The sequence below is a fragment of the Sciurus vulgaris genome (assembly GCF_902686455.1).
Source record: "Sciurus vulgaris genome assembly, chromosome: 9".
Taxonomy (NCBI): domain Eukaryota; kingdom Metazoa; phylum Chordata; class Mammalia; order Rodentia; family Sciuridae; genus Sciurus; species Sciurus vulgaris.
Window position 1 is genome coordinate 112,600,821 of NC_136469.1, and position 18,874 is coordinate 112,619,694.

The window sequence follows — 18,874 nt, forward strand, 5'->3', positions numbered from 1 at the left end:
TCATCAAGGATATTGGTCTAAAATTTTCTTTCCTTGATGTGTCTTTTCCTGGTTTGGGTATGAGGGTGATATTAACTTCATAGAATGAGTTTGGTGGGGTACCCTCCTTTTCTATTTCCTGAAATACTTTGAGAAGTATTGGAATGAGTTCATCTTTGAAGGTCTTGTAGAACTCGGCTGAGAATCCGTCTGGTCCTGGGCTTTTCTTGGATGGTAGATTTTTAATGGCTTCTTCTATTTCATTGCTTGATATTGATCTATTTAAATCGTGTATGTCCTGGTTCAGTTTGGGCGGAGCATATGTCTCTAGAAATTTGTCAATGTCTTTGGTACTTTCTATTTTGTTGGAATACAGATTTTCAATGTAGCTTCTCATTATGTTCTGTATCTCAGTGGTGTCTGTCGTGATATTTCCTTTTGCATCATGTATTTTAGTAATTTGAGTCTTCTCTCTCCTTCTCTTTGTTAGTGTGGCTAAGGGTTTATCTATTTTGTTTACTTTCTCAAAGAACCAACTTTTTGTTATGTCAATTTTTTGAATAGTTTCTTTTGTTTCAATTTCATTGATTTCAGCTCTGATTTTAATTATTTCCTGTCTTCTACTACTTTTGCTGTTTTTCTGTTCTTCTTTTTCTAGGGCTTTGGGCTGTAATGTTGGGTCATTTAATTGTTGACTCTTCATTCTTTTCTGGAATGCGCTCCATGCAAAGAATTTTCCTCTTAGTACTGCTTTCATAGTGTCCCAGAGATTTTGATATATTGTATTGTCGTTCTCATTGACCTCTAAGAATTTTTTAATCTCCTCCCTGATGTTTTTTGTTATACATGTTTCATTCAATAGCATATTATTTAGTCTCCAAGTGTTGGAGTAATTTCCTTTTTTTATTTTGTCATTGATTTCTACTCTCAGTCCATTATGATCTGATAGAACACAAGGCAGTATCTCTATTTTTTTGCATTTCCAAAGGGCTGCTTTGTGGCATAACACATGGTCTATTTTCGAGAAGGTTCCATGTGCTGCTGAGAAGAAAGTGTATCCACTCGTTGATGGATGGAATGTTCTATATATGTCCATTACGTGTAGGTTATTGATTGTGTTATTGAGTTCTATGGTTTCTTTGGTTGGATTTTGTTTGGAAGATCTATCTAGTGGTGACAGCGATGCGTTAAAGTCGCCCAGAATTATCGTGTTGTGGTCTATGTGATTCTTGAAATTGAGAAGGATTTGTTTGATGTACAGGGATGCACCATTGTTTGGGGCATAAATATTTACTATCGTTATGTCTTCCTGATTTATGGTTCCCTTAAGCAGTATGAAATGTCCTTCTTTATCCCTTCTGACTTATCTGATATAAGGTTGGAAACCCCCGCTTTTTTACTGAGTCCATGTGCGTGGTAGGTTTCTTCCCATCCTTTCACCTTTAGTCTGTGGATGTCTTTTTCTATGAGATGAGTCTCTTGCAGGCAGCATATTGTTGGGTTTTTCTTTTTAATTCATTCTGCCAGTCTATGTCTTTTGATTGAGGTGTTTAGGCCATTAACGTTCAGGGTTATTATTGAGAAATGATTTGTATTCCCAGTTATTTGGCTTATTTTTGGTTTTTAAGTCGGCTTGGTTTCTCCTTTGAGTGGTTTTTCTCTAAGGTAGTTTCTCCCTTTGCTGACCTCCATTGTTGTTTTTCATTTCCTCCTCATGGAATATTTTGTTGAGAACATTCTGTAGTGCAGGCTTTCTATTTGTAAATTCTTTTAACTTTTGTTTATCATGGAAGGATTTTATTTCATCTTCAAATCTGAAGGTTAGTTTTGCAGGGTATAGGATTCTTGGTTGGCAACCATGTTCTTTCAGAGCTTGAAATATGTTGTTCCAGGCCCTTCTAGCTTTTAGAGTCTGGGTTGAGAAGTCGGCTGCTATCCGTATTGGTCTCCCCCTATATGTAATCTGATGCTTTTCTCTCGTCGCCTTCAAAATCCTATCTTTATTTTGTATGTTAGGCATTTTCATTATAATGTGCCTTGGTGTGGATCTGTTGTGATTCTGTGCATTTGGTTTTCTGTAAGCCTCTTGTATTTGATATTCCATTTCATTCTTCAGGTTTGGGAAATTTTCTGATATTATTTCATTGAATAGGTTGTTCATTCCTTTGGTTTGTATCTCTGTGCCTTCCTCAATCCCAATAATTCTTAAATTTAGTCTTTTCATGATGTCCCATAGTTCTTGGAGATTCTGTTCATGATTTCTTACCATCTTCTCTGTTTGGGCGACTTTATATTCAAGATTAAATATTTTGTCTTCATTGTCTGAGGTTCTGTTTTCCAAGTGGTCTAGTCTTTTGGTGATGCTTTCCATTGAGTTTTTTATTTGGTTTATTGTCTCCTTCATTTCAAGGATTTCCATTTGTTTTTTTTTGAGAATCTCCATCTCTTTTTTGAAATGATCTTTTGCTTCCTGCAGGTGCTCTTTCAGCTTATTGGTATTATCATTCATTGCCTGCATTTGCTCTCTTATCTCATCCTTTGCTTCGCGAATCATCTTAATCATGTATAATCTCAAGTCCTTTTCTGACATTTCTTCTAAATACTGTCATTGGATTCTATTAATATAGAATCTAGATTTGTTTGGATCATTTTCTTCCCTTTTTTTTTCATGTTGTTCATGTATCTTCCCCTCTAGCAGTGCAGATCTGGGGTATTGCAGATTTCCCCCTATAGGTTTATAGTGGCCCTATAGGTTTCCAAAACCCTTTCTTTAAGGGGAGATCAATATTATCAGTGCCCAAATCAGACACTATGCAATCCTAGACCAAATAGCTCCTATGGGGACAATAACAAAATTGTCATAATAAACAAAATGAGTTCAAATGTTTTCTTCTGTAAAACAAACAGCTTTGCAGTAAGGTCTACATTTTCGAATGGAGGACAAAGAGGATGCAGAGGGATGTAGAATATGTCTGTTAATGGGATAAGAAAAGAATATACAGAAGTTCTAGAAAATAGAAAGGGTGAGAGTGTAATCAAAAGAAATTGGATGTTAGCATGCAAAAAAGGGGAGAAAGAGACTTTGAGGGAACAGGTAAACATAAGGAAAAGAAAGCAAGAAAGTAAAGAAATAAAAACTTAAGTTTTTTTTTTTTTTTTTTTTTTTTTTTAAAGGAGAAAAAAGAAAATCTACTGTATAACAGACATATACTAATGAAACCTCCCAGTGTTCAGTAGCCTGATGCATGAGAGGTACCTGACAATGAGCTTCAAGCCTCCAGCAGGCGTGACAGGATGGGATTTGCCCCACCTAAAGATCAGAGCTAAGGCTTCCAGGATTATCCAAGATGGCTGCTCTGGCTTTAAAATGGCAAATGGGGAGCTGCATCTCAGGGGTGGACCTGGTCAGCCTGGAGGTCCTGGAGACGGGATGCACTTGGTCCGGCAGGGGTCCTGGGGGTTCAGTGTGTTTGGTGTAGTTGTGGGATCCTGGAGGCCGGGTGCAATCAGTCGGTCGGGGTTCCCGGTGATAGGGCTCAGTCAGCTGGTCCGGGGGTCCTGGCAGCAGGGAGCAGTCAGTTGATGTGAGGGCACCAGAGGCAGGGAGTGGTCGGTCAGGCTGAGGGATCCTGGAGATGGGGCTCAATCAGTCTGGCCAGGGGTCCTACAGGGCCTGGCTGTTGTCTCAAAATGGCGGCAGCCACATGTAATCAAACCTGCAAGTACTGTGACAGTGAACTTCCAGGCAACAGCAGGCAGCTGGTGCTCCACTGGTGGTCTGCGGTCAGTCTGCTGGCAGCTGTTGGACGATCAGGAGGTGAACCTCGAGCGTTGGGTGAAGGATAGGGGTAAGGCAGGCGATGGACAGGCGAGAGGCAGGCAAATGGCGGATGATAGCCGCCTGACAGTGAGCAATCTGCTCTCAAAAAAGGCCTGGAGTGAGTTTTAAACAAAATCTAGCAAAAAGACATTTTGGACAGTTATCTGGCAAAGACTTGTGTGTAATTCAGCCTTGGATTCCCCCTTTTATGTAGGAATTAACCGCGTTGTGCCTGTAACAGCATCATTGCGAGTACCACTAACTCTGGTTTATTGGCCCAGTGATCGGAAATAAAAAAAGGAAGCCAGGGGAAAGACACTCATGGGTTGGGGTATGTTCGGGTGGCATCAAGGAAGAGTGTGAGGATGGCAGTAAAATAAAACAGTGATTAAGAAAGAATGCACGACACGTGGCTGGCTGCATTCGCTTGTACACAGTTTCCATAACCAGGGGAGGAGGAGCAGGGGTCAGGTGACTCAGAAGCGTCATTGGGTTTTGATGCTTTGGAAGAGCCTACCGCCTTCTTATGGTCTTCTGATTTGGCTCTTCTGACTTTCTGTCCACAGAGGAACCTCTATGCCCCTTCCCCACCATCGTCTTTATTTCATTTTTTGATACCTGGAAGTGTAGTATTTGGTTCCTTAACAAAACAAGTGACTTAAATGCCAGTTTTCTGGAACAATCCTCGCTCTGCCTGCTGTTCTGGTATCATTATCAAAAGTGCCCTGGTTTAGGAGATAAAATAAATGGCTATCCAACTAACAAAGGAATTCCGTAGCATTCTAGACCTTTAAAACAAATCTTGATGGCATTCAGACTGCTTTGATGAATTAATGTGGATCAGTAAAATGACACGTCAAACATAGTGTCTGATGTCTTATAGAAAGTAGCAGAAAGAGAAGATGAGCAGTAGCTGAAAAGAGATGCAGAGAAAAGCCATTGCTTTCAACAAAATGAACTTTAATTACAGTGGGTTGCTGGCACAGTCACAGAGAAGGGCACTTAGAGGTTATCAGGTGACGGGTAGCGTTCGGGGAATCGCGCCTTCTTGGAGAAAGTCTTATCACTAGTTCTGATGTAGAGTTTCAGTGTTTCCGTACTGGTAATTTACACCAGACGCCTTATGGTTTATGTTCTCTGGGTGAAGTTAAAGAAATAATTTCTTAGAACAAAAATTTTGTCAGGCTTAAAGAAATGACCAGAAAGAAAATCATTTTGTTCAGATGTTCAGATTTTGCCCTTTAAATCTGTTAAATTATGTCTTTTTGGTGAAAATAGTGGCAATGTTATAATCAAATGAGATATTCACTTGGAGACTACAAGGGCATTAATAGAATGTATGTTGGAGTTTTCTCATAGCAAATGGGGTTACGTTGCCTTTATAGTTCATAAACCTGGATTTGACAAGAAGAACTGGTGTTTTTGCATACAAATGGGTGTAAAAGCTTCCTGTGTTCAAGGAATGCTTGACAGTAATTGCAGAATGATACTTGAGAGCAGGGTTAAAACACGTTTCTGATCATTCTTTTACACATTAACGTTTTCTGAGATAGTGAAGCATTCTACCTCAAGGTTCATCATTACGGGTTCCCTGCAGTGGTCTCTTTCAAAGGAGGGTGGATTTCCATTGTAGAGGGACTGTTTCCAAATACTTCTAAAATTCTACTCACCTTGAGATTAATTTCTGGCTCTGCCACTGGCTGTCCATGAATGAGTGCTTTCTCTGAGCCTCAGTTTTTTAGCCTTTACGATGGACATAATGTTGTCTACAACTTACTTTATTAATGTTTGTTCATTCCTGAATCTGGGTGAGCACTAAGTGCATAGTATAAAGGGTATGTTCTCCCATGCCTGGGAATCAAGAGCACATACTCGGCACACAGAGACACGTGATTGCTGGAAGAGTTAGACTCAAAATAGTTAACGGTCAGTATCAGGCATGGAGTGGCTGCTGTCTTCACATTGCAGATGGTCATCATGGCGCTCCTCTGATGAGTAGCAACCCATATTGCCAGAATAATCCGTTTAACCTATGTTGGCTCACAAGGAAACGCATTCGGTCTGGTTAAATTAAATACTCCTTCCTCTGAGATAACGAGGAAAAGAAATCATCTTCATATGAGCCTAGCCCTTTTGCCTTGATTCCTGTCCCAAAAGTTCTCCTTTCCTTTGGGATCCTTGCTAATCATTGCTACCAGTACAGTGATAGCTCTTTGGGGGCATAGTGTTTGTTCCCATTTTCCATTCTACCGTCTTTTGGAAACATGACTTTAATTCACTACAGAACACAGAAGTTGAGTTTATGACTTTCAACAAAAATCTGAGAGCCCCACAAAATTGACTACGAGATATTGCAGATCTGGACACATCCTTAGTGGGCCCCTATGAGGCTGCCTGTCTGGGTAGACCATCCAACCCCAGCCTCCCTCCAGATACAGCTGTTAACTAATGAAGATGTAGAATTTAGACATCAAAGAGATTGAGGCCCTTGCAAGTCCTTCCTTGCAAGTTCCCATTTTTTAATTTCAGGATCTGCCTCTTCCTTGGACAATTGACAGTGGGAAGGCCAGCTCTCACAAGACAGACCCTAACCCCTTTCCACTCAGAGGGGACAGCACCAGCCCCAGCAGTCAAAAAGGTCTAGTTTTAGTACAAAGGCTTCCCGTATCATACTAGGGATTTTCTTTCCTTGGACAGTGGTGAGCTGGTATAAACATATTAGGCATGCACTGATACAGTGAAGAATCTTCAAGGAAGTGTGTCGTGTGGACTTTTCCTACCAGGAGACTAAGGTGGTACTCCCAAATGTAAGTTCAGGAGTTTTGCTAGGGAGGGTAGAGGAACAGAGAATCTGAGTGCCAGGCCTAGTTTTGTCATCTGCTTATATGACCTGGGGTACACTAGGGGCTTCTTCCTGGGGGACCTTATTTTCTTGTCTGTGAAATAAGTTTCACCTGTGCTATGATATTTTAAAGGTCCTTGTCAGTCAAGAATTTTATCATGCTAAGTGAAATAAGCCAAATCCAAAAAACCAAAGGCGAAATGTTTTCCCTGATAAGTGGATGATTATACCTAATGGGGTTGGAGGGGGTGGAGGGTGAGAGGAGAATGGAGGAACTTTAGATTATGTAGAGGGAAATGAGAGGGGAGAGGGGCGGGGGAAAGATGGTGGAATGAGACAGACATCATTACTCTATGTACATGTATGTTTACACAAATGGTGTGAATCTACATCGTGCACAACCATAGAAACGAAAAGTTGTACCCCATTTGTGTACAATGAATCAAAATGCAGTCTATAAAAATTAAAAAAATAATTTAAAAAATTTATGAATCTAGAATAACTGCTCAAAGTCGGTAGTATAGTTTTTTGAACAGATTCAACCTGTCTGTAACTGTTGATGATAATTCCCATTCTTAACAGCACCTTGGCTTGTGAGTTTAGCCATTTTGTGGCGACTCAGCATCCATTGCTGGCCAAGGTCATTCAACTCATTATTTAATACCGTGCTGTTCTTTTGGTATCTTGAAGTGCAATGGCAGACTTGTTTTCTGATAGGAAAAACTCAACAGGCCTTCCCATGATTGCCTTGTTAGGTTTACTTCTAAGTGTCTCATTGTTTTTGATGCTAATATAATTGGATTTGTTATTGTTTTGTTTAGTTATTAGGTGTCCCTCAGAAGCTCATGTATGAGCCAATTTAAGAAAGTTTAGTGATGAAATGATTGGGTTATAAGAGGTTTAATGTGTCAATGCGTTGATCCCCTGATAAGGATAACTTGTGGTAACTGTAGACAGGTAGGGTGTGGCTGGAGGAGGAAGGTCCCTGGGGGCCTACCTTTGGGGTTTATATTTTGTCCTTGTTGAGCAGAGCTCTCTCTCTCTGCTTCCTGGGCTGCTTTCCTCTGCCACACTCTTCTCCCCTGATGTTCTTCCTCACCTCAGACCCCAAAGAATGGAGTTGGCCATTGATGGACTGAGATCTCTGAAGCCATGAGTCCCCAAATAAACATTTTCTTCTCTAATTGTTCTTTCGGGCCTTTTGTGAAAAAGCTGATGAAAACAGTTATCTTGCATTGCTTTTCTTCATTTCTTTTTTCTTTTTTTGATTCATTGTACACAAATGGGGTACAACTTTTCAATTTCTCTGGTTGTACATGAAGTAGAGTCATACCATACATGTACGTAGTTTGTGTAATCATACCTGTACATAGTTGTAATGATATTTGTTTCATCCATTATCTTTCCTTTCCCCCCACCCCCTCCCCACTCCTCATTTCCCTCTACATAATCCGTCCTTCCTCCTTTCTTCCCTTACTCCCTCCCCCATTATGTAACAGCATCCACTTATCAGAGAAAACATTTGGCCTTTGGTTTTTTTGGGATTGGTGTATTTCACTTAGCATGATATTCCTCAACTCCATCCATTTACCTGCAAAGGCCATAATTTTACTCTTCTTTATGATTGAGTAATATTTTATTGTGTATATGTATCACAGTTTCTTTATTCATTCATCTATTGAGGGTCATCTAGATTGGTTCCCCAATCTAGCTATTGTGAATTGAGCTACTATAAACATTGATGTGACTGTGTCACTATACTGTGCTGACTTTAATTCCTTTGGGTATAGGCCAAGGAGAGGGATAGCTGGGTCAAATAATAAGACTCCCAAAGCATAAGAAATAAAAGCAGGAATCAATAAATAGATTCAAACTAAAAAGCTTTTTTTCAGCAAAGGAAACAATCAACAATGTGAGGTGAGAGCCTACAGAGTGGGAGAAAATCTTTACCACACACTTTAGATAGAGCACTAATCTCTAGAATTTATAAACAACTCAAAAAACTTTATATCAAGAATACAAATAACCCAGTCAATAAATGGGCTAAGGAATCGAGCCGACACTTCACAGATTTACAAATGATCAATAGATATATTAAAAAATGTCCAACATCTCTAGTAATAAGAGAAATGCAAATCAAATCAAAACTACCCTAAAATTTCATCTCACCCAAATTGGAATGACTGTTATCAAGAATACAAGCAAAGCTATGCCTCTCCTTGGCCTATATATTGCTTTTCTAATTGTTCACTAATAGTGTATAGAAATGCACCTGATTTTTGTGTGTCAGTTTTGTGTCTTGTAACATTGCTGAATTCATTTATTCTAATCTGTGTGTGTGTATGTATGTATGTAACCTTTGGAGTTTCCTATGTTTGAGGTCATGTGATCTGAGAACAGTGGTAAGTTTTTGCCTGTCCAGTTGGATGCTTTTCTTTTTCTTATCTAATTGCTCTGTGTTCTAGTTTTATGTTGAAAAGAAATGGTTGAAATGATAATTCTTGTCTTCTTCCTGCTCTTGGAGGAAAAGCTTCTAGACATTTATCACTGAGTATATTAACTGTGAGCACTTCATATATAGCTTTCATTGTTTTGAAGTAGTTTCTTTTTATTACTAGTGTGTTAAGCATTTTTATTGAGAAAAGGTTTTGAATTTTTTAAAATGCTTTTTCTGTATCACTCGAGATGATAATTGGTCTTTTTTTTCTGTGAATGCAGCATAGTATATTGAATAAATTTCACATGTTGAACCATCCTTGGATTTCAGGAATGAATTCATCTGGTCATGATGTATAATCCTTTTAATATGCTATTTATTAGTATTTTGTGGAAGATTTTTTTGTGTACAATATTCATAGAGGATAAATATGAGACTCAGTGGTAGAGTACTTCCCTATGTACAAGACCCTGAGTTCAATCCCCAGCCCGTGTGTGTGTGTGTGTGTGTGTGTGTGTGTGTGTTTGTGTGTGTGTTTGTGTTTATTCATAAGACATAATCGGGGTAATACTGTTTTCCTAAAATAAATTTGAAAGTGTTTCCTCCTCTTCAGTTTCTTTGGGAGAGTGTGAGAAGGATCACTATTAATTCTGCTTCAAATGTTCGATAGAGTTTACCAGTGAAGGCTTCAAGTCTCGGGCTTTTCTTTGTTATGAGGGTTTTGGATGATTGGCAATCTCCTTATGAACTGCAGGTCTGTTCAGATTTTCCATTTTCATGATGCAGCCTTGGTAGGTGTGTGCTTGTAAGAAGTGTCCATTTCATCTAGCATATTCCTTTGTGGCTATTCAGTTGTACTCTCTCATCATCCTTTTTATTTCTGTGTAATCGGTAATCATGCCCTTTCTTTCATTTCTGATTTTAGTTATTTCAGTTTTCTCACTCTTCTTTCTTCAACAGTCTAACTAAAGGATTGTCAATTTTGTCAGTCTTTTCAAAGAACCAACTCTGTCTTGCTGACTTTTCTTTGAGATTGGCTTTTATGACGTTTAAATTATTTGTTCACTAAAAATCTGGTATTATCGATTAGTATTGGACTTAAGTATTTTGTTTTTGTAGTTTGACAATATAAAAGACTCTTTTGCCTTACGTATATAGATGTGTGAAGAATTTAAATAATCAACACTTTAAAATAATGAACTTGAATGTCTCTGCCATTTTTCCCCCTTGGGCAGTGCCTGAGTCTCCTTGCTCATTGACAGTTGCCAAAATTTGTTGCTTCGTTGTGATTAGTCTATCATGGATAGTTAACATACTGTGTCATAATTTGATTCCCAACTGGGAAGTTCCTTATATTTCCTCCATGTTGAAATTCTAGAAGTTCAAGTGAGATTAATTAATTTTTATTATCATATTACATGAAAAAGCCAATAATATTGATAGAAATGGGCAAATTGGAAGAGGAAAGATTAGAGGACCCATGATTGAAAATTCCAAATTTCATTTTTATTTTAGTGAACCACAGTGGTTCATCCAGGATGTATAGTACCTCTCCCCACCCTACTCCCCCATGTGAAGTTTGTGACATTACTGTAATTCATTGACTGTCCTCTGTGATTACAAGCCACAGGCGGTTTTAGTATTGCTTTCTAGGAAGTGCCACTCCAAACTATTCATTTCATGACTTCTTACATACAGAGGTTGAGAATTCTATTCAAGCCATTTGACTTTAATTTCTCCCCACCCCTTTCATTTCCTCTCCATTTTTCCTCTATGAGAATTTTCTAGGTATATTTTATTTTTTAAAAAATACTTAATTGACAAAAGTAATGATTATTGTTTGTTCGAAGTGTACCACATGAGGATTGGATATATGTGTACACTGTGTACTTATTACACATCTGGAATGCTTTGTGAACGCGTGTGTCTTCCTTATGCAGGGGCTATGTCCACCTTCTGATTTTAGTATATGTGCTGTCCGAGAAGCACTTCAATTTCTTCCTGATAATCCATATACACAATGCTTTTGAACCCAGAGGCATGATGAAGATCTGCTCTCCATGGTGCAGTGTCCTTGTTTCTATCATTATCTTAAATTCTTGCCTAGAGTTTCTATATGTGAATCAAACCATTTATTTCTTTAAGAGATTTCTATCAAATTTCCTGTAGGTTTATTAGTTTGTTGTTATCTAATTACTACTCATGCTCATTTTTATTTTATGAGCATATTTCTTATGCAACTGGCTGCACTATTTGTATTTCACTAAGTCTAAGATATATATGTTTTTACGTTTCAACATCTTTGAAATCTGATATATTTTAGAATTGCCGACCCTTTACAGTTATTGGCAGCACTTTTGATTTTATTCTTAGTACATAAAATAGTGGTGCATTAGTTAATAGCAGCTAGTTTTGATGCACTAAGTTACTTTGAGTGAACCTTGTAGTAATGACTATTAGAATCTTACTATGAAAATTCTACTTTTACAATGAAATCTGTCCAACCTCTTTTCCTTCAAGTCTAAGGCCTGTGTTCTGTGAGGTTTGTGATCAGTGTTCTTCCAGAGTACTATATGTCCTATTGCTCCAACGTACTAAGCCCTGTGACTGTAAACTGTCACATAATTCTTTCCTTGTCTCTATGTATTGTATCCGCTGTGTCTGTAGTAAGCATTGAAGTACTGGCAATCTTTTGAAAATTGTCCTGGTTACTTCTTTTTCAAATGAATAACACCAATTTGTCATTTTATACTTTCCATGGAACTTCTTTGACTGTTAGTTCATTATCCATGATGTTGGTGAAATATATGCTATTTTAATGATATCTTAACATATTCAATTAGTTTTTAAAACTTCAGATTAAGAAGATGTTTGAGAAATTATATAATCCCAACAAGGAATTCTTGTGGTAGAAGTTTAGGATTCTGCTAGTTATGATGGTTGTATATAGAACTTCTCACTGAACAAATAAAACCCCTGTAAATTTTGAAAGGACCTCTAAAGCCTGTTTTTTTTTTTTTTAATATCTTTAGTTGTAGATGGACACAATACCTTTATTTTATTTGTTTTTATGTGGTGCTGAGGCTCAAACCCAGTGCCTCATAGGTGCGAGGCAAGCACTCTACCACTGAGCTACAGCCCCAGCCCTCTAAAGCCTTTTTAGAGGGGGAAAATTTTTTTAAAAATTCTACATAACAAAGTATTGATTCATGCTTGATATAATGTATCTGTTTTGGAACTTGCCATTTATGATTCCACAATTGAGAGGTTATTAATTAGCTATAAATTTGGCTCATTTATGCTTGTGTATATTAAAAAAAATACTCTTATTTTTAAAATTCTCGAAAAGGTACTCCTGGAAACAACTTTTGAGAAGAATTTCCTGGACCCCTTCTAGCCCCAAATACACTTTTTCTCTTCTTTTCTGAAATCTAGATAGGAGATGTGCCAAGTTCTTCCCAGAGCTGTGCTAATTGGATCATGTGCTCCCCCTGGTCCATGCACACTGCTCTGTGGAATCACTGTACCATTGTGATCTCCAAATAAAGCAAGGGGGGGGGGCAAATCTGGGAGTGACTGAAGTAAATTTACCTTAGCTTTTCAAAACACTGCGTGAGCACAGCATAACTCACTTGGACAACTGTGGAATGAAGTTCTTGTTTTAGCAGCCATTAGATATTTCAAGGGAACGGATTGCACTGGAGAAGAATGTATAGTAAAGATGTTCTGGCAGCGGATAGAATTTGAAGTAGCATTTATATCACCAACTGAAATTTAATTTTTTCCCCTTTACTGATTTATCGCCTGACTCCTATGACAGAGGGACTGATCTCTTGGCAAGTCTTTATGAAATAACACCACAGGAAGGGAAATTATATACATGCACCAAGTTTTGCATTTATTTTGTAAGCCCTCTTTATGAGTATGTACAGTCTTATTGTGTACAACTGACAAAAGGTAGCTGTTCCTTGTCATGAAAGACTTCCTCAGTTTCTAGAAACAATGGGGTACCAGAGAGACACTTTCTCTGTGTCCTCATTTCTATTAATGTCATCACTGCATTTGACTCTTCTAGGAAGCCCTTTTGGTCACATCAACAGTTTTTTCTGAACTGTCTTTCTTAACTTCTAGCTTCGTCTGCAAATTTGTGTGGTTCACCTGAGACATATGCAGATAAATAGCCCAGCTTCAGCATCCTTAGACTTGGAACTAAATATGCCACAGTGCCCTGAACTGATGGATGTAGCTTCTCAGCAATATTGATGTTTCTGCAGTTGAATATAAATCTCTGGATGCCTTGCTTTGCATTTCATCCTCATGTGAGTTCTTGAACACTGGTTTTCAAACTACCTCATCTTGCAGAAAACTGCTCATAAGTGGAAAGACAAAGACAATTGTTCTTCCTCACCCACTGACAACAATAGGAATCATGAGTGTGAGTCTCTGGCCAGATGTGAATAGGCAGCTCCCAATTCACAAGCTGATTACATTTCCAATGCTTATTTTACAGTCAGTGATTTAGAATTTTGAATGTGTTGGTTAGTGGAGGAAAATAATGCAGAGAATAGAGGAGCTCACCAAAACTTTAATCCATAATGTTCCAGCAACATGATCTTATTTGTATTTTAAAACGTAGCCTTCCCCATGTTTCTCTGTGGAAACATGCCCTTCATTCTGCTTTGAGATCTGAAAAACCGTAAGCATTTCATTCTTTACTTCAGTACACACCCACCACGGTCTACCTGTGTATCCTGAGCAGGTTATCACTCAGGGTTCTCAGATAAAAAGCGACAGAGCCTAGCTGAGGAATTTAGGCAGGGAAATAATTATAGAAGATATTACGGGGGTTCTGGAATTGTCAGAAGCCAAGTAGGAAAAAATAGAGACTACACAGTCAGATTCATAGCCAAGTCAGACACAGAATCAGTATGGGTAGGGCGGCCCCACCACTGAACTGTGGAAATTGGTGTTCATGCTGACCACCCATTGGGACCAGACATTTAGCACCAATGCTGTCACCTCAGCATGCTGTCTCTGGGCACTGGATGCTGTTGCCCTTGCCCCTATCTGTGATAATTCCCTCCTGCCTTTTTCTGTCTCTAGCTCTAGGTTCAGGGTTGACAAAGACTAGGTCAGGTGCCCAGGCCTTAGCTTCAGATGAGCACCTGACCATTTTTGCTTTTATGTTGAGAAGTATGCCTCTATTCAAAACTCCCACAATGAGACATCCCCCAAATACAGGAAGGAGGTCCAGAGCCTGGGTATGCCTCATCCTTCTCCCCACATGTGGGTAAAGCTCACTAGAAGAAGCTATAGTCAGCTTTGGTGAAAGGGTAGGTGCTGGCAGTGGCCAAGATGTTTATCCATCCAAAGCTACATCTGAGGCTTCACTGGAACCATGTGACAACAAAGACCCACAGTTCCTCCTCATACACTGGTGTCCAGGGCCCTTTTAACATGTGCAAACTAGAGCTACAAGTGTGAGGATTCAGGCATATTTGACCTCTCACACCATGTTCTTTAAAGTGAAAAGAGAGAGTGAATTAGATTGAATTGTAACAATTTGATTAACTAGGATGATCAGATTGAGATTTATCTGTTTTCCTTGTTTATGGCAGAAAATGAAGTTTCACATTATCAATTTGTCTTGAACAGTTGGGGGTTTACATGTTTCATCGATTGATTGCTGCCCTATTTTTTGTTTCTGTGCCTTCTTTTATGTGTTTTGAAATGGGGTCTTGCTGCGTTGCCCAGGCTGGACTTCAACTCTGAGACTCAGGTAATCCTTCCTCCTCTGCCTCCTCAGTAGCTGGGACTATGGGTCTGCTCTACAGTCCCAGCTGGTTTCCTCTATTTTAAAAATTCATTTTTTAATTACAATAATACATAAATATAGCTTTTAAATTCCTGCCTCTCTTATTTACATTATCATTTTCCACTTCTCAGAAGCAACTATTTTTAGTTCATTTATTTTTTTCTGGTATTTACTTCCATACATAAATAAACATATTTATATTGATATTCCTTGAATTTTATCTGTTCAGATTTAGGCATCAAGCATTGAAATTCCTATTAAGGAAAATAGAGGTACCTACTCTCCAAGACAGTTATATTTCAGTTTCTTTTCACAGTTATTTTTCACAGCTCAGCTATGCAGTATACCATGGTTTTATTTTTTCTTATACTGCACAATAAATTTTTTTTTGTTTTTTGCTTAATATTCTATTTATAGACTGCTTATTCATCCACATATACTCACATAAGGTCAGACACGGTAGTTGTATGTGTGAATGTGTGTGTGACATTTGTCCTGGAACTGCCTGCTTCCTTTTGGACTATTTGCTCTCGAGACCTTCTGCTCAGCTGTTGGCCTGGAATCTTCCCTCTTCCTCATGTTGGGCTTTCTTGATTGACCTGTTTTTTCGATAGCATGGCTTGATTCTAACTCTTTTGGGAAGGTGGGAGGCACATTGCACAGTTGCTTCTTTAGAAAGAACGTGCATGATGTGATTTTTTCTGAGATCTGGCCTGTATGAAAGTATTATTTAGTTCCCCTTTATATTGATTAATGCTGAATTTAAAGTTGGTAGTTATTTTCTCAGAGAGTTTTAGAGCCCCTCTACCTTCTTCTCCTTCCAGCTTTGCTTTTGAACTGTTAGATACTGTTCTGTTTGTGCATACCTTAGATGTGCCTGGGGTTTTTTTTTGTTGTTGTTTTGGAAGATTTTAGTGTTTTTGTTTTTAATGCTCCAGTGTTCTGAGGTTTCATCATGATATTTTTGGTATGTTTTTTTTTTCATTAATCGTAGGGTTTTTTTTTTTTTTTTTTTTTGGTTTTTCTGGTGGGAGTAGTATTTTTCTTCCTACTGTTTTCTGTCTTCTCTATTTTCTGAAATACCTATTTGTGGAATGTGAAACTTCTAAATATTTCCTCCAATTTATTATTAAATGTTCGTAATATCTTTTTGTTTTACTTTTGGGGAACGTGTACTTCCAACCCCTGTAGTGTATTTTTAATTTTTAAAAAATTTCCATGGTCATAATATTAATTTCTAGGAGCTTTGTTTGGTCTCAAATGTTTTTTTAACAGCATCACAGTCTTTCTTGCTTAATGGATACAGGATCTTGACCCTCTTGGGGTTGTTAATCATGGTTTTCTCCTGTGTTGGCTCTGTGTGCTTCTAAAGTTCCCATCTGTCACTTTAGATCCTGTCACATGTATTGTGATCATATGTCATTGTCATGTATGTGGCTTGTCAGCTGGTGTTCTGGGCATGGGATGGCCACCTCTTGTCAGAAGGCCCCTTGCCCCCAGTTACGGTAACCGTAGATCCCTTCTTGAGCTGGGTAGTTTCTCCAGAAAAGACTTCCAGTCTCCCTACTGGGTTAGTCCTCCGGAACTCATCAAGGGGAGGGCCGTGGGCTCTCCACTCAGTGCAGACCCTCCTGCTGTCCTCTTTCTCAGTTGGCACCTCCTCTCAACCACTGCTCGTAGCCTCCCTGAATCCAGATCCTTTCATGCCTTGATCTTTGCCGAGAGCACCCCTGCATTCTCCCGCTGCAATGGACAAGGGCAGTTAAGGAAGGACATGGAGATTTACTCCTTAAGACTGCTTGCAGGCTTTTCAATGCCACCTCCACCCTGTCCCCTCCTTACAACCTGCACTCCACCTGTAACTGTGCTGTGACTCGATTTGCCTAAGGTTCTGTGCCCCGACTTGGCTGACTACTTCCTGACTCTTCAGCTTGTATATATTTAAGCTCTCTCTGCATTTTCTCTTTGAAAATTCACTCATCAAATCCCCATCTGCTTTCCACTTTTCAAAAATTCTTTCTATTATTTTTGTTATCTTCTTTGGTTGCTTCTGAGTTTATCTTTGACCCTTACTTTGTGTCATTTAGTACAGTTTTAGGAGGGAATGGAGTTATTGAGCAAGTGATTATCTGTCACATGTAATTAAGAATCAAATCTGTTTTTGAGATTTAGTTGCATTTGGATACACGGTGTCTAGTTCATTGAAGAAGAGTTCATTTGTTTCCTCTATTTTCACTTTTATTCAGAGACTGCTATTCTCACTGTCAGAATAAACTGAGTGTGGTTATGATTTCTTAGGTTGAATGCATTATAGGAAAAAGGGTCATTTAACTGTATGAATTCTGAGTCTGACCTCAAACCCAGGCACAAGCCTGACATCACATTTCCAACATTATAAGGTTATGGCCTCCGTTCCCTGAGGGTTTCCACAACAATAATTCTATTTGTGTAAGTCTTTCTTAAATTTCCTGATAGGTTGACTGGAGTTGTTTCTATGCTGGAAAAACAAATTGTTTTCTAAGAACCACTCTATTCATTTGTCCTCAGGTCCCCAGGGAACAGGGCTCCCATTAGACTATGGAGGAACCTTGGATCGTGGCCTCCTCCCCATTCCATGGCAAAATCATCCAGTATCTCTTGCAAAACTCAGCCTCTATAATGTGCCAAGGGCTTCCATCACTGACTATGTCAACACCACAGCAGAAACAGGGCCACTCTCTCTCCTCCCGCCATTTTCCATAAATTTAATTACGGCTCTGATTTTTAAGAATAGCAATTGACTTTTTCACAATGTTGTATCATTATTAAGGTGTTTCAAGGATTATTGGAAAGTTGAATAAGTTGGCCCTTATTCAACCATTGTAAAACGAAAGGGCAACCAGTGCAAGTTTTAAAGGGTTTGATTCCTGAAAGATTTCATTGAATATAAGGCGATCAGATCTGACTCCTAACCTGGAGTTTATAGAATTCTTCTTCGAAAAATTTACCTTCACATGGTATAATTAATATTTTTCGTTTTCAGATGCCTCGTGTTCTTTGTTGATAAATTGAGAGTGGGTGTCTGGAGGTTCTGGGAGGGAGCATGGCATGTGAAGTTTCTGTTGTCATCCTGGTGGGCACCGGGACTCCTGCTTTGTGCTGAGGCTTACTAGAGGTGTCAAGGCCTCTCAGCAACAGGAAGAAAGTCCTTATGTCCTTAAAACCAAAAATAGACGCTCTTTCTCATTACCATAGCTCAAATGATCATCTTTTTTAATGAGATGGGCACATCCCTTGTGGTGTTCAGATTTAATGATCAGATTACTTAATGCAGATCTTGGGGGAAAATGGCCCCTGTGAGACAGATGATTGGAATTTTACTGGAAGCTAAAACAATAACTTTATTTCTTTTTCTTTTCTTTCTGCAGTTTTTTTTTCCTATCTAATTCCTTTTATTAGCCATTTTTTTTATATCTTTGATGATTCATAAAGGGATTTATCTGTCTTATTTTGAAATGTTTTGGTAGATTTACACATTTCTCACTATATTTTAGCTTTAAGAGATTTTTTAGTACAGAAAATAATTATTTCCATGAAGAATCAGATGTGTCATAATATAGGTGGACTGAAATTAGTCTAACTTGCTTTAGCTAACTCTGTGAAGAATTATGTGTTATGTTCCATGCTGCTTTGCTGATTTTAGAGAGTTTCTAAATTGCTTTTTTGCTAATTTTAGAAAACTGTCTATGAAAGTAAAGCAGGAGAAAATAAAGAGAAGAAAATAGACATAATTTGAAGGAAATTAATGTTATGAAGGAACCTTGTAAACTATCAAATAACAGATATGTAAGTTACTGTTATTGCAAGGGTTCAATTTTAAAGTGGAAAAAAAAAAAAGATCCATGATGATACTACAAAGGAAAATAGAAAAAGAAAAAATAACTTAGATAAGAATTTGCTAAGAAACACAATAGGAAAGTTATAATGGAGAATTTTGCATTC

At 38.4% G+C, this 18,874-nt stretch overlaps 1 protein-coding gene across 12 annotated transcripts in view; it reads left to right on the forward strand.

Moving 5' to 3' along the window:
- Positions 1 to 18,874, forward strand: part of APBB2 (amyloid beta precursor protein binding family B member 2) — a 346,284-nt gene that overhangs the window by 107,762 nt on the left and 219,648 nt on the right. Inside the window, exon 4 of one of the 12 annotated variants that reach the window (XM_079152828.1) lies at positions 13,210 to 13,397. The exons of the other annotated variants lie outside the window; for them this stretch is intronic. The gene's annotated coding sequence lies outside the window, so the exon portion shown is untranslated. The remainder of the gene's footprint in view (positions 1 to 13,209; positions 13,398 to 18,874) is intronic. 12 annotated transcript variants of the gene reach the window in all.